The sequence below is a fragment of the Eubalaena glacialis genome, chromosome 11 (genome assembly GCF_028564815.1).
Source record: "Eubalaena glacialis isolate mEubGla1 chromosome 11, mEubGla1.1.hap2.+ XY, whole genome shotgun sequence".
NCBI classification, from domain to species: domain Eukaryota; kingdom Metazoa; phylum Chordata; class Mammalia; order Artiodactyla; family Balaenidae; genus Eubalaena; species Eubalaena glacialis.
The window spans coordinates 6,721,049-6,733,523 of record NC_083726.1 but is presented as its reverse complement, the minus strand read 5'-3'; positions in this window follow the sequence as shown (position 1 = coordinate 6,733,523).

Sequence of the window (12,475 nt, the reverse complement as noted above, 5' to 3'; positions counted from 1 at the left end):
TTAAACAAGAAAACGTGGGTGAGAAAACCTGCATAGTGAACTGGACCTGTGGCAGCCTGACCTGCCCACTTCCTACATGCCCACTGGCTCCCTGGAGGAACCTCAGAGCGACCAGCCCCTGAGCCCTCTGCGTCCCCTATTTGACATCACTGACCATTTTCTCTGGGAAACAATATTATGGCGGTTGAAGCAGAAAAAATTAACTTTGCCTGGGAAATACTACCTTCTGGTACCTTTTGGTCATCTCAGCTCCCCAGGTGCCCTGCTTGTTGCTCCGGTCACTTGCTCTGCTTAATTAAACTGTTCACAGAAACAGACTATTTGCAGGTAAAGAACTTGCTGAAACTGACACAGGACCTGTGGCAGAACACAGGCATCGGAATGCATTTTTTTCAAATAATAATGCAGATAAGCAGCATGCCAGGCTCTGTCCTCGGCACAAAAACAGCCAAGATTTTTTTGAAAACGTTCATCCTGACAACCTCATTCCTAAAGAAATGAAATACATAATAGTTTATATGTTTGAAGCCAACAAATCCTAGCTCCTTTGTATTTCCTCTTAATTCTGCTTAAAACCTGACCAGCTTCTTTTTGGCTCCTAATTCCTCTTGTATTTTATCACAGGCAACTGGCAGAGGATACCTGGCATCTTCAACATTCTGCCTGGTAGTCCCTTTAACCAGACCTACATGGTCACTGGACACTTTGTCTATCTTCCACACCACCACAGCCACCGGTTTTGCTAAGCATTGTGGTATAAAGACTAAAATTTAGACCCAGTGTTATGTACTGCCTTGACTTCTGGTGAAATTGGGAGAACCTCAAATGGCCTGACAGCAAATCCCCTGCACAAGAACTCCGTTCCTGTGGATAAGGTCCCCTAGCTAAACAACCCACCTTGTCACATGGACCTGGCACAATTCCTGCTTATCCCTGTGAAGCGGGTTTCAGCCCCCTGGCAGCCCGAGGAATTATACAAACAAACCCCATCACATCCGCCCATGGGAACCAGAGGCACCTCACCCTCTTGATACTACAGAGCCTGGCTTCCCCGCCCCTGGTTGTTCACACTGTTCCTGAGGGCAAGTTAGGTGTGTGTCTGCATGGTGTGCAGTGTCCTCTTTCCCTGGGCTGTGAGTATATATGATGCGTAAACAGATTGCTGTCTCATCTGTCCAGTGTTGGGTGTTGTGTTTTCAGCCATTCCCACCACCTTCAGGTGGGGGATCCCTCTCTCACCAAAGAGGTGAATAGGAGGAGATTAAAACAAGCGTCTGCTTTTATCCAACTTCGGCTACATAACTGGGGTCCTATTTTCTTCAGCATCCAATAGCACTCTCCTCACTGTTCTTTAAGCTTTCACAGTTTCCTCGAGGCCCTTCCTGCCATCTGGTTCCCAAACTAATGCCACACGTTTAAAGTTTTAATTTAATTTAATTTAATTATTTATTTATTAATTATTTTTGGTCTTCGTTGCTGCGCACGGGCTTTCTCTAGTTGCAGCGAGCAGGGGCTACTCTTCATTGAGGTGCGCGGGCTTCTCATTGCAGTGGCTTCTCTTGTTGCGGAGCATGGGCTCTAGGTGCACGGGCTTCAGTAGTTGTGGCACTCAGGCTCAGTAGTTGTGGCTCACGGACTCTAGAGCGCAGGCTCAGTAGTTGCGGTGCATGGGCTTAGTTGCTCCAGGGCATGTGGGATCTTCCCGGACCAGGGATCGAACCCATGTCCCCTGCATTGGCAGGTGGATTCTTAACTACTGCACCACCAGGGAAGTCCCTAAAGTTTTTATTTCAATAGCATCCTACTTCTACATATCAAATTGCCTTCTGGTCGTCTATCACTGCATAAAAAACCACCCCCGAATTTAGTAGCTTAAAATAACAGTCATTTCTTTGCTCACAGTTTGCAATTTCATAGGCTCGGCAGGATCATCTCTCAGCTCTGTCGGGAACCAGCTGCAAGCTGACACAGTCCTTGCAGCTTAAAGCATGGCAAAGTCCTGCTTAATTCTTGACAGGACCCGAAAGAGCTATTAGAGAAGATATGAGTCTTGGCCTGTGAGGTTGCTTGCAGTTTCTCTAACTATAGTTTGTCCTTGGCATATTTTGGTAATCACAGTCTGTTCTCACGCATGTTTATATTCTGATTCGCAGAATGTTTTGTACTATAACTTCAACATTAAGGAAATACTGTCTGATGATTCTGTCTTGTGATTTTAACAAAAACATGTATTGCCTACTGCAATCTATAAAAAGAGTTTTGATGGGAAATAAAGTGTGTGTGTGCTTGTACACCACCCTCCTGACCCCGTCTCTTCTTAATCCCCTCACCTGCTCTCAGGACTTGTTCCTCAGTCTAATAGTGACTGACACAGCTCCACATGGCATCAGCTGGGATAGTTGACTACCTGGAAGATCCGCTTCCCAGATGGCTCACTCACAAGGTTGAAAGCTCAGTGGAGACTGTGGGTGAGCTGGGAGCCTAGTTGCCTTCCATGTGGGCCTATCCATGCAGCTGCTTGGGCTTCCTCACAGCATGGCATTTGGGTTCCAAGAGGGAGGAAGTGAAAGCTGCCTGTTTTCTTAAAGGTCAGGCCCAGAGTGGCCATCACTTCCACTGGGTGCTAATCCCAACCCAGACTCAAGGGGTTACATGTAAGCTCCACATCTTGATGGAGGAGGGGCATATGTGAACAGAGAGGGTAGGGATTGTTTGGAGTCATCTTTGGAGACTAGCTACCACATCCTTGATTTTACATATGAGGAAACTGAGACTCAGAAATGGGACTAGAGGCTCAGGGGGTGGAAGAATAATAGAACTAGCATTTATCAAGCTTTTCCTATGTGCCCAGTATGGTGCTGGGTACTCCCACATGCAATCTCACAACAGTCAAGTAAGGCAGGAACAATGATTATCCCCATTTTACGGATGCGGAAACTGAGTCACAAACAGGTAGGTAACTTGCCCAAAGCCATTTGGCTTGTAGGAAGAGGGCCCAGAATCAAACCTGAGCAGTCTGCCTCCAGAGCCCACCCTCTGAACTAGCAGCAAAGTCCAGTAGTCATTACATTTTTTCTTGAGATGCAATTTTGACATTAACAACAAAGTGGAACTGTGCCCAAGATGCTAGCGAGTGCCAAATAAAACAAAATGTGACATTCATTATGTTTCAGCACAACTCATTCTGGAAATTTGTGCCATAGAATGACTTGCATTTTCCGCTAGGAGCCCTCTGTGGCAGACATGGCCAGTTCCTCCCCAATACCCATTTCTCTGTCTTATGTAGCAGTAGACTTTTTAGCTGGGCACCTGGCTTCCCAAATAACAACTGCTTTTTTTTTTTTTTCCCCAGCTTCCCTTGAGAACAGAAGTGATGGGAGTGATCTCTGGGTCAGGTCTGCTGGCTGACTATGAGTGCAATGGCCGGAGCTGGAGCAACTGCTTTGGACCATGAGATGAAAGCTGAGTGTGGAGGGACAGACAGGGCAGCAGAAGCCTGGGGTGTTTGAATGACTTTGGGGAGCAGCTAAATCCTTGAGCCCTGACTCCCCACCTCTCGCCTCTTACCTAAGAGAGAAATAAAATTCTACCTTCTTTAAGTCATTGTTAATTTCAGTGTTTGTTTCCGCATCTCAAATTGTACGGTAATTTATAGACAATCCAAATGGAAGGGAAAGTGCTTATCCAGGGATGTAACAGCTGGGCCAGTAGGTCTACAGTTCCAGTCCTGAAATTCTGTGGCTTTGTGATGGGAAAGGGTTGGGCTGGGCTGAGGGCTTCCAGCAGTTTCTTGGCTCTGGATTGGATGCTGATCTCTTTTTCTTCGTGTGAATATTTTCCCTCAACCTCAGTTCTGAACTTCGGTAATCGAACTGGGGGTGGGACTGCATTTAAAACCCAAATGGAAAGTAAGAAGCTGATTGCAGCTGAATTTTCCTTTCAGTCTCTCTGGGAAGTTGGGACAGTTTATGATCATTTTGCAATGGCCAGAAATCTATTTCGTGAAATGCTGCTTTTTGTTTGTTTTTTTCTCTACCAAAACATCACAAAGTCATCGGGGGTTTTATGAACTCTGATTTAAAAAAAAAAAAAAAAAAAAAAAGCTTTTTTTTCCAGCGTGGTTAGGATGTGCAATTTCCTGGTGAAGAAATATTCAGGTTTATTTGGCTTCTCTGAGGTTTTTGGGCATGTAGAGACTTTCCTGGAACAGAGAACAGAATGGGGGAGGCTCAGGGCTTAGGGGAGATGACATCAGAAGTGAGAGGGGAGGTGGGGTTACCAGGGGATGGAGCCTGGAGCCCTAGCCATGGCGAGGCTCAGGCAGTGGCAGAAATGGAGGAGAGGGTGACAGGGCAGCATCGGCTGAGGATAGAGGTCTGAGGGCAGGGAAGCCAGGTAGCTGTTTCCAGGGGCACAGTCCCCATGCTGGCCTCTTTCTGATGGGGTGCTCCTATCCAGGTGGACTCACCTGGCATGACTTGTCAGGAGTCAGACTGGCCAAACATGGAGGAAGTGGAAATTGGTTAAAGACCAATGTGAAAATGACATTGACTACAAATGAATTATCCTGACTTAGAAGGTGCTTCCAGATCTTGCAAAGTGGGGTCAATATACACCCTTCCTCAAAGGGTGAGTGTGAGGATTAGATGAGTTAACATACACAAAGTGCTTATGTTAGTGCTTGGCTGAGAATAAGGGCTGGAAAATGAATCATCACCATCATCATTGGCATCATCATCCCCCCTCCTCCATTTCAATAGAAAATTATTCACTGGAGTCAGCTGTGTTCTTTCAAACCAAGAAAGGTTTTGTTATGAGAGTTCCATGCTGCTATTAAAACAGTGGATTGCTAAAGGCAAATAAGGAGGTGCTTCGATTTCCCTGAAATTTGCGGAACTTTAGGTTCAGGATTTCTATCTTTTAAGCACAAACTTGACACACATCTTTTGCATGGCTTTCAAGTTCAGCCACTGACTTTGCCATAGTGCTTCCTGACCTTGCCTCACACTTCCCATCTCCTTTTTATTACGATTTACAAAAATTAATTGTGGGGACTTCCCTGGCTGTCCAGTGGTTAAGAATCCGTGCTTCCATTGCAGGGGGTGTGGGTTCCATCCCTGGTCGGGGAACTAAGATCTTGCATGCCGCGTGGCGTGGCCAAAAAAAAAAAAAAAAACAAAGCAAAAACAAAAGATTGGTTGTGGTAAAATATACATAACATAAAATGTATCCTTTCAACCATTTTTTAAAAATTTTATTTATTTATTTATTTTTGGCTGCATTGGGTCTTTGTTGCTGTGCGCGGGCTTTCTCTAGTTGTGGTGAGCGGGGGCTACTCTTTGTTGCGGTGCTCGGGCTTCTCACTGCGGTGGCTTCTCTTGTTGCGGAGCATGGGCTCTAGGCACGCAGGCTTCAGTAGTTGTGGCACGTGGGCTCAGTAGTTGTGGCTCGCGGGCTCTAGAGCGCAGGCTTAGTAGTCGTGGCACATGGGCTTAGTTGCTCCGCGGCATGTGGGATCTTCCCGGACCAGGGCTCAAACCCGTGTCCCCTGCATTGGCAGGCGGATTCTTGACCACTGCGCCACCAGGGAAGCCCCTCAACCATTCTTAAGTGTAAAGTTCAGTAGTGTTCAGTACATTCACATTATTTTGGCTCATCAGCATTTTCTTTTTTTTTTTTTAATTAATTTATTTCGTTTTTTATAGAACTTTAGTTGCGGCATGCGGGATGTTTAGTTGCAGCATGTGGGATCTAGTTCCCTGAGCAGGGATCGAAGCCGGGCCCCCTGCATTGGGAGCGCGGAGCCTTAGCCACTGGACCACCAGGGAAGTCCCCATTATTTTCATTTTGAATATTATCTTGCAGGATCTTGGTGGTAAAATGTTCTCTCTCTCAGCCTTCACTATTCAATCCTTGTTGTTTCCTCCCAGACTCCAGTAAAATGAACTCTTCCTGAAAATTTCAGCTGGGGGTGGGGTGGGGGGTCACATCTCGTGACTTTAGACCAAGCTGGGGTCAAAGCTGCTGCTCCCCCGGCCTTTCCTCTGCCATGGGCCCTGCTCAGCAGCACTGGAGAGCACAGCTGGGCACACTTCATCCACAACCCAGCAAGGGATCCTCCAGGGCAGAGTGAGCCTTTATTAAGCTATTGTCTCTAAGGTACTTCACCACCCAGAAACAGCAGGTCCAAGAATATGGGGCGTGACCTACTGAAGACTCAAGGTGTGTCCCTAGTTGGGAGGCAACACCTGACAAATGGGGTCCTGACTTAGAGGATAAAGCATATGTGCTGAATCAGAGGCCAACATATCCCGTAACAGAACACACAGTGAGGAATCATGACTACACCCAGTAATCACTCATGGAATTTTTGTTTCCTGTTCCTGAAACTTGCAAGGGGAAATGTTTCCAACAGTGGACAGAACAATGGTTCCACTGAATTGGAAGCTGGGACTGCCAGGGGGCCATGTTAGGCTCCTTATCCATGGGACCAAAATAAATAACTAAAATAAATATATATATAATATATAAAATATAAATTATATATTTAAAATAATATTATTATTATCACCATAACATTTGCCCAGTGGTTTTTTGTAGTATATTCACAGAATTAGGCAACCATCATCACTAATTTTAGAACATTTTCATCATTCCAGAAAGAACTGCCATTCCTATTAGCAGTCACTCCCATTCCCCCCTCCCTCAGCCCCTGGCAGCCACTAATCCATTTTCTGTCTCTATGGATTTGCCTATTCTGGACATTCCATATAAATGGAACCACACGATATGTGGCTTTTTCTGTCTGGCTTCTTTCACTCAGCATGTTTTCAAGGTTCATCCATGTTGTAGCACGTGTCAGTACCTCATTCCCTTTTATTGATGAATAATATTCCATTGTATGGATATATCCATTCATCAGCTGATAGATATTTGGGTTGTTAATGCATTTGGCTATAATAATAGTACTGCTATGAACATTCACGTACATGTTTTTAATGTGGATATGTGTTTTCAGTTCTCTTGGGTATATAACTGGGAAGGGAATTTCTGGGTCATGTGGTAACTCTATGCTTAGCTTTTTGAGGAATCGACAGACTGTTTTCCAAAGCCGCTGCACCGTTTTTACATTCCCCCAGCAATGTATGACATCTCTCTGACGCTTGTCATTGTCTGTCTTTCTGATTATAGCCATCTTAGTGGGTGTGAAGTGGTATCTCACTGTGGCTTTGGTTCCATTACCCTAGTGATTAATGATGTTGAACATCTTTTAATGTGCTTTTTGGTCATTGTATATCTTCCCTGAAGAAATGCCTTTCAAATCCATTGTCCATTTTTAAATTTTTTTGTTGTAAGAATTCTTTATATATTCCAGGTATAAGTCCCTTATCAGATATATGATTGATAAATAATTGATTCCATTCTGTGGGTTCTCTTTTCACTTTCTTGATGGTGTCCTTTGAAACATAAAAAAAAAAACTTAATTTTTTTGTTTGTTTGTTTGTTTTTGGCTGCACTGTGCGGCTTGCGGGATTTTAGTTCCCCGACCAGAGGCTGAACCCTGGCCCTTGGCAGTGAAAGTGCGGAGCCCTAACCACTGGACTGCCAGGGAATTCCCCCCAAATTTTAATTTTAATGAAGTCCAATTTAACTATTTTTTTCTTTAGTTATTTGTGCTTTTGGTGTTATGTTTAAGAAACCATTGCCTAATCCAAAATTGTAACGATTAAATCCTATGTTTTCTTCTAAGAGTTTTACGGTTTTAGCTCTTACATTAAGATCTTTGATACATTTTGAATTGGTTTTCATATATGGTGTGAGGAGGGGGGGGTCCAACTTCATTCTTTTGCATGTGGATATCCAGTTTTCTAGCACCATATGTTGAAAAAAACTATTTTTTCCCCATTGAATTGTCTTAGAAAAAAAATCAATTGACCATAAGTGTAAGGGTGTATTTCTGGGCTCTTCAGGCAGCAGTGGCACTTAGTTCCAGTTTCAGATTTTTTTCCACACTCTGCATCCCACCCTCTCAGAGACTCTGGCACCAGCTGACTGGCACCCCATCCTCAGAGGCCTGGGGCTGGCTCAGTGAGAGCCTTTCTCCAAGCTCCTGAGGCAGCAACACCAGGGGAGCAGCATTTGCCTGGGCTGAAGAAACTGGCTCATCCAAGGTCATTTCTTCTTCCAGAGACAGCCTGTATCCAGAGACTGATCAATGTGAACTGTAAGGACCCAGCTCCTTGCCCCAGCTCAGGACAACTCTGCAAGGCCATCTCAGCTCCAGAGCTACCATGGGGTTGCCTGAGCCTTGTAATGGGACTGCATCACAGTTCAACTCCTCCTTTGCAGCTAAGTTGTCCTCTAAGTTCTTATAAATGAAATGACATAGAACTATCACATGCCCTGGGGGGTTTTTCTCAGTCGACCTAAGCCAATCCTGGTCATTCCACTGCCTTTGCTAGTAATTGGAGCAGGAATGGACACATGATGCTATTCTGGCCAAGGAGAGTTAGGGGAAGTCAGTTGGAGAAGGGGGCTTCTGAGAAAGTTTTCATAGACACAAGGGAGGAACATTCTCTTTTCTGCCTTTTTGCATTAGTGCCTAAGGGTGTGATGCTGTAGTACTGGCAGCCATCTTGAGGCCATGAGGGGACCAGCCTGAGACTAAAAGTCAATACACTGGATCCCTGAAGACATGAATATGTTGGTGAGCTACTGAATTAATCAACCCTAGAGGTACCCTATCACCAGACTCCTTGTTGCTTGTGGCAGGCACTGTTAATGGTCCTCTAGTGTCCATTCTTCCTGTCATCCTTTCAGTAATAGAACCTACTGAGTTTTAGCTGGACATTTGCCGCCGCCCCCCCCACAGTCGCAGACTACACATCCCAGCATCCTTGGCAGCTGAGTGTGGCCATGTGGTTAAGTCCAGGCCAATGGGATGTGAGCAGAACATCCCATTGCAAATTCTGGACCATCTCCTTAAAGATGTTTGCCTTGGGCACTCTCTTCCCCTGTTCTCACTAGCTGAAAAATAGCAACAGCTGGAGCCCTTTGGAAGCCCTATCTTGGAGATGACAGAGTGGTCCCATTGGCCTTGGAGCACTCACGTTGGGGCTGCGATGTGAGAGAGAAACAGTCTTCTACCCTATTTAAGTGTCTTTATTTGGGGGTCTTTTTGTTACCAGCAGCTTCCCAAGTACCTTAGCCAATATATCATGTGGGCTAATAAAGGCCCTCCTGATTTCAGCCACCTGAGTTGTTTCTAGCAGCCAGGACCTCGTCTCTGCTCTTTCTCTCCTTGGAAGTTGATGGGGGCTGGGGCTGTGTTCTGATTTTCACTGACTGTGGACTACGTGGCTACAAGGAACGTCTTCCCGTTTGGGGGCGTCTCCTCCCCCCGCCCCACTGAGTTCAGTCTCACCCACCACCTTGGTTCCCTCCTGCTGCTGCTTCCGGCCCAGGGAGGTGGATGCCCTCCCCACACCCCACCGCAGAGCCTACATCACACTTGAGTCCACGGTCAGTTGTCAGGCCCCGAAGCCGTGTCCAGTCCTGACCCCTCCACCTCACAGCAAACCTCCCAGCATGCCTTGCACTGGCTGGTCCACTTTAGGACAAACAGAGATTTAGGAACAAGTGAACCATGAAACCAGACTTCCAGGAATATGGTCCTAAGTTACTCCTCATCCTCGTTCTCAGATAGAGGACATTCCAACTGAACATGTAAACAAGAAATTGAATATTGATACAGCAGCAAGGGGGAATTATTCCCCTACTCCAGAGCTGCTGGAAAAGCTACTTCCTTGCTTGCCTGTGCCTGGCCAGCCGGGAAGGTTCATTAAATAATTGATAGCAAACCTGCCTTGGGCCCCTGCTGCGCCACTTGCTGCCCCCCAATAAAGGAATGGGTCCTCATCTTCTTCCCCAACTTCCAGACAAAAACATCTGTAAACACATCTGCCAGAAACAAATAACATGGTTCCTAGGATCTGATTACTGTCCCCAGGGCAGCCTTCCCCGGGAGCCCGTCCCTCCCTTCCTTCTCCTTTCCGAGAACTTAAGAACAAATGCCCAACAAATGTTCCAGCTCCTACTCCAAAGGTGGGGGTGGTGTGTGGGGGTGGGCAGCCTGAGGCTGCCAGGCATCAGGCCGACTGTGAACTTGGGATGGGGCAGAAGGAAGCACAGGGTATCTGGTCCAGGCAGAGGGGCCCAGGGAGGGCTCTGGGCTCCGGTCCATGGGCGTTGCACAAAGGAGGTGATGAGGAGTCCAAGCTCCCACCCCAGGCTGGCACTGGAACCCTCTCTAGACCCACAGCCAGCCTCCTTCCTGCCCTGAGCTCTTTCCTCAGGACAGCCAAGGCCTGGGTTCAAATCACAGCACTGGCTGAGCCTGTTTCCCCACGTAGAAACGGAGGTGTGTTGTATATAACGTGCTCCATGCCAGGCGCTGTGCTGGCTCCTGTGATCGTCACAAGCAGGCTAGGAGTGGGTACCATCCGTCTCCTCATTGTAAAAGAGGTCACAGGCACAGCGCTGGCCAGGGCCAGGAAGCAGGGAAGGGTGATCTTTGGGCCCCCCTGCCCTGCCCTGGGCATTAGGACGGTTCCTCCCAGCCCAGAGGAGGTACCAGAACACAGCACCAGGACAGGTGAGGCTGGGGGCCTCCAGGCTAGGGGGTGAGGGGAGCAGGGGGCACCGACTGGCCTCACAGCCTGGAGATGAATCAGCCTTTCTCCTGTTACCTCGGCTCCGCCTACACCCACCATCGAGGCCTCTATTCCCCAGGATGCTGCTGTTATTTCTGGCTGGTGGATCCTGCCTGGTGTAGAGCTTGCTGCATTAAGAGGCTGGGTGTGGGGCAGCCTTAGTGAGGGGAGGGCTCAGCGAGGTACAGCCCACAACCATCCTGGCCAATGCATGGAGGGTCCTTACTAGAATGTGAAAGAGAAAAAAATCAACCCCAAACCTCTGTGTCCCCTCTCTGTCCCTCCCTGCCCACCTTCTCAGAGACAAGGATGCCAGGAGCATCTGAGAGTTTGCCCATCCTTGGAGGGCCCTGCCTGGCATGGTGTGAGGAGACTCTAGGGATAAGGCTGCCGCCCTGACCACCATGCCAGGATGGGGTCCTCTGAGAAGGCCTGTAAACCTGCACTCCTGCAGAGCTGGCTGCAGCTGCTCTGGCCTGGCCTGATTCTTTGGGTTAGAAGGTGTCCAGGGTGGCCGAGGGCCCAAGGAGCCCTAACTGATGCTCCCAGCGAGAGGGGTACAGAGCTGGTCCCTCTGGGCCCTCAGCTCTGCATGGACTGATGGGAACTTCTTGAGGCCTCTGCAAAGCCACATGGATGTCCCCCTGCCATGAGCCTGATCCCAACCTCAGGAATGACCCTGAGAGAGCCTTGACATGGCTCTGCCCTTCAAGATCTTTGGAGGGACGGGCCAAGACTCCAATGGTCATGGAGGATGCCTGAAAGCTGTGGGGCTGGAGGAGGGGGCAGTCAGGGAAGGCTTCCTAGAGGGGACATCAGCCTTATGGGAAAGAACAGTAGTTTGTTGGTGAAGGTGCTTGGGAAGGCACTGTAGGCAAGCAGCAAAGTCATAGAGAGTACCAACACATGGCCATTAGGGTGGGGAGGGGAGTCAAGAATGTGGTTTAATGCCAGTGGAAGGCAATGCTCAAGGCTGGAGAGGGTGGCTGGGCCAGATTATGGAGGGCCTTGAATGCTGGGCCCAGGAGTTGGGCTTTGTTCCCTAGGCAACAGGGAGCCAAGGAAGAGTTTAGGGTGAGGGAGTGACATGTCTGTTTCATCTCTGTATGTGACCACTTAGTAGGCACTCATGATATGATGGCCAAGTGACTAAACAATGCTTCGGGACTTCCCTGGTGGTGCAGTGGTTAAGAATCTGCCTGCCAATGCAGGGGACACAGGTTCGAGCCCTGGTCCGGGAAGATCCCACATGCCACGGAGCAACTAAGCCCGTGAACCACAACTACTGAGCCTGTGCTCTAGAGCCCGCGAGCCACAACTACTGAGCCTGCGTGCCGCAACTACTGAAGCCCGCGAGCCTAGAGCCCATGCTCCGCAACAAGAGAAGCTACAGCAACGAGAAGCCCGCGCACCGCAATGAAGCGTAGCCCCCGCTCGCTGCAACTAGAGAAAGCCCGAGCACAGCAACGAAGACCCAACGCAACCAAAAATAAATAAATTTATTAAAAAAACAAAAAACAAACAAACAAAAACAATGTTTCACACTAAGAGGTCATCCCACTTGCTCGAGTGTATATATATATATATATATATATATATATAGAGAGAGAGAGAGAGAGAGAGAGAGAGAGAGAGAGAGAGAGAGATTGTTTGTATTATTAAAGTAAAATCTACTCATTCTAAAAAAATTTTAAAAGATAGGTGAGGTGATGTTGTGGTTGGAGAAATAACTGACACAGTATTCATGGTTCTCATCAAAAACA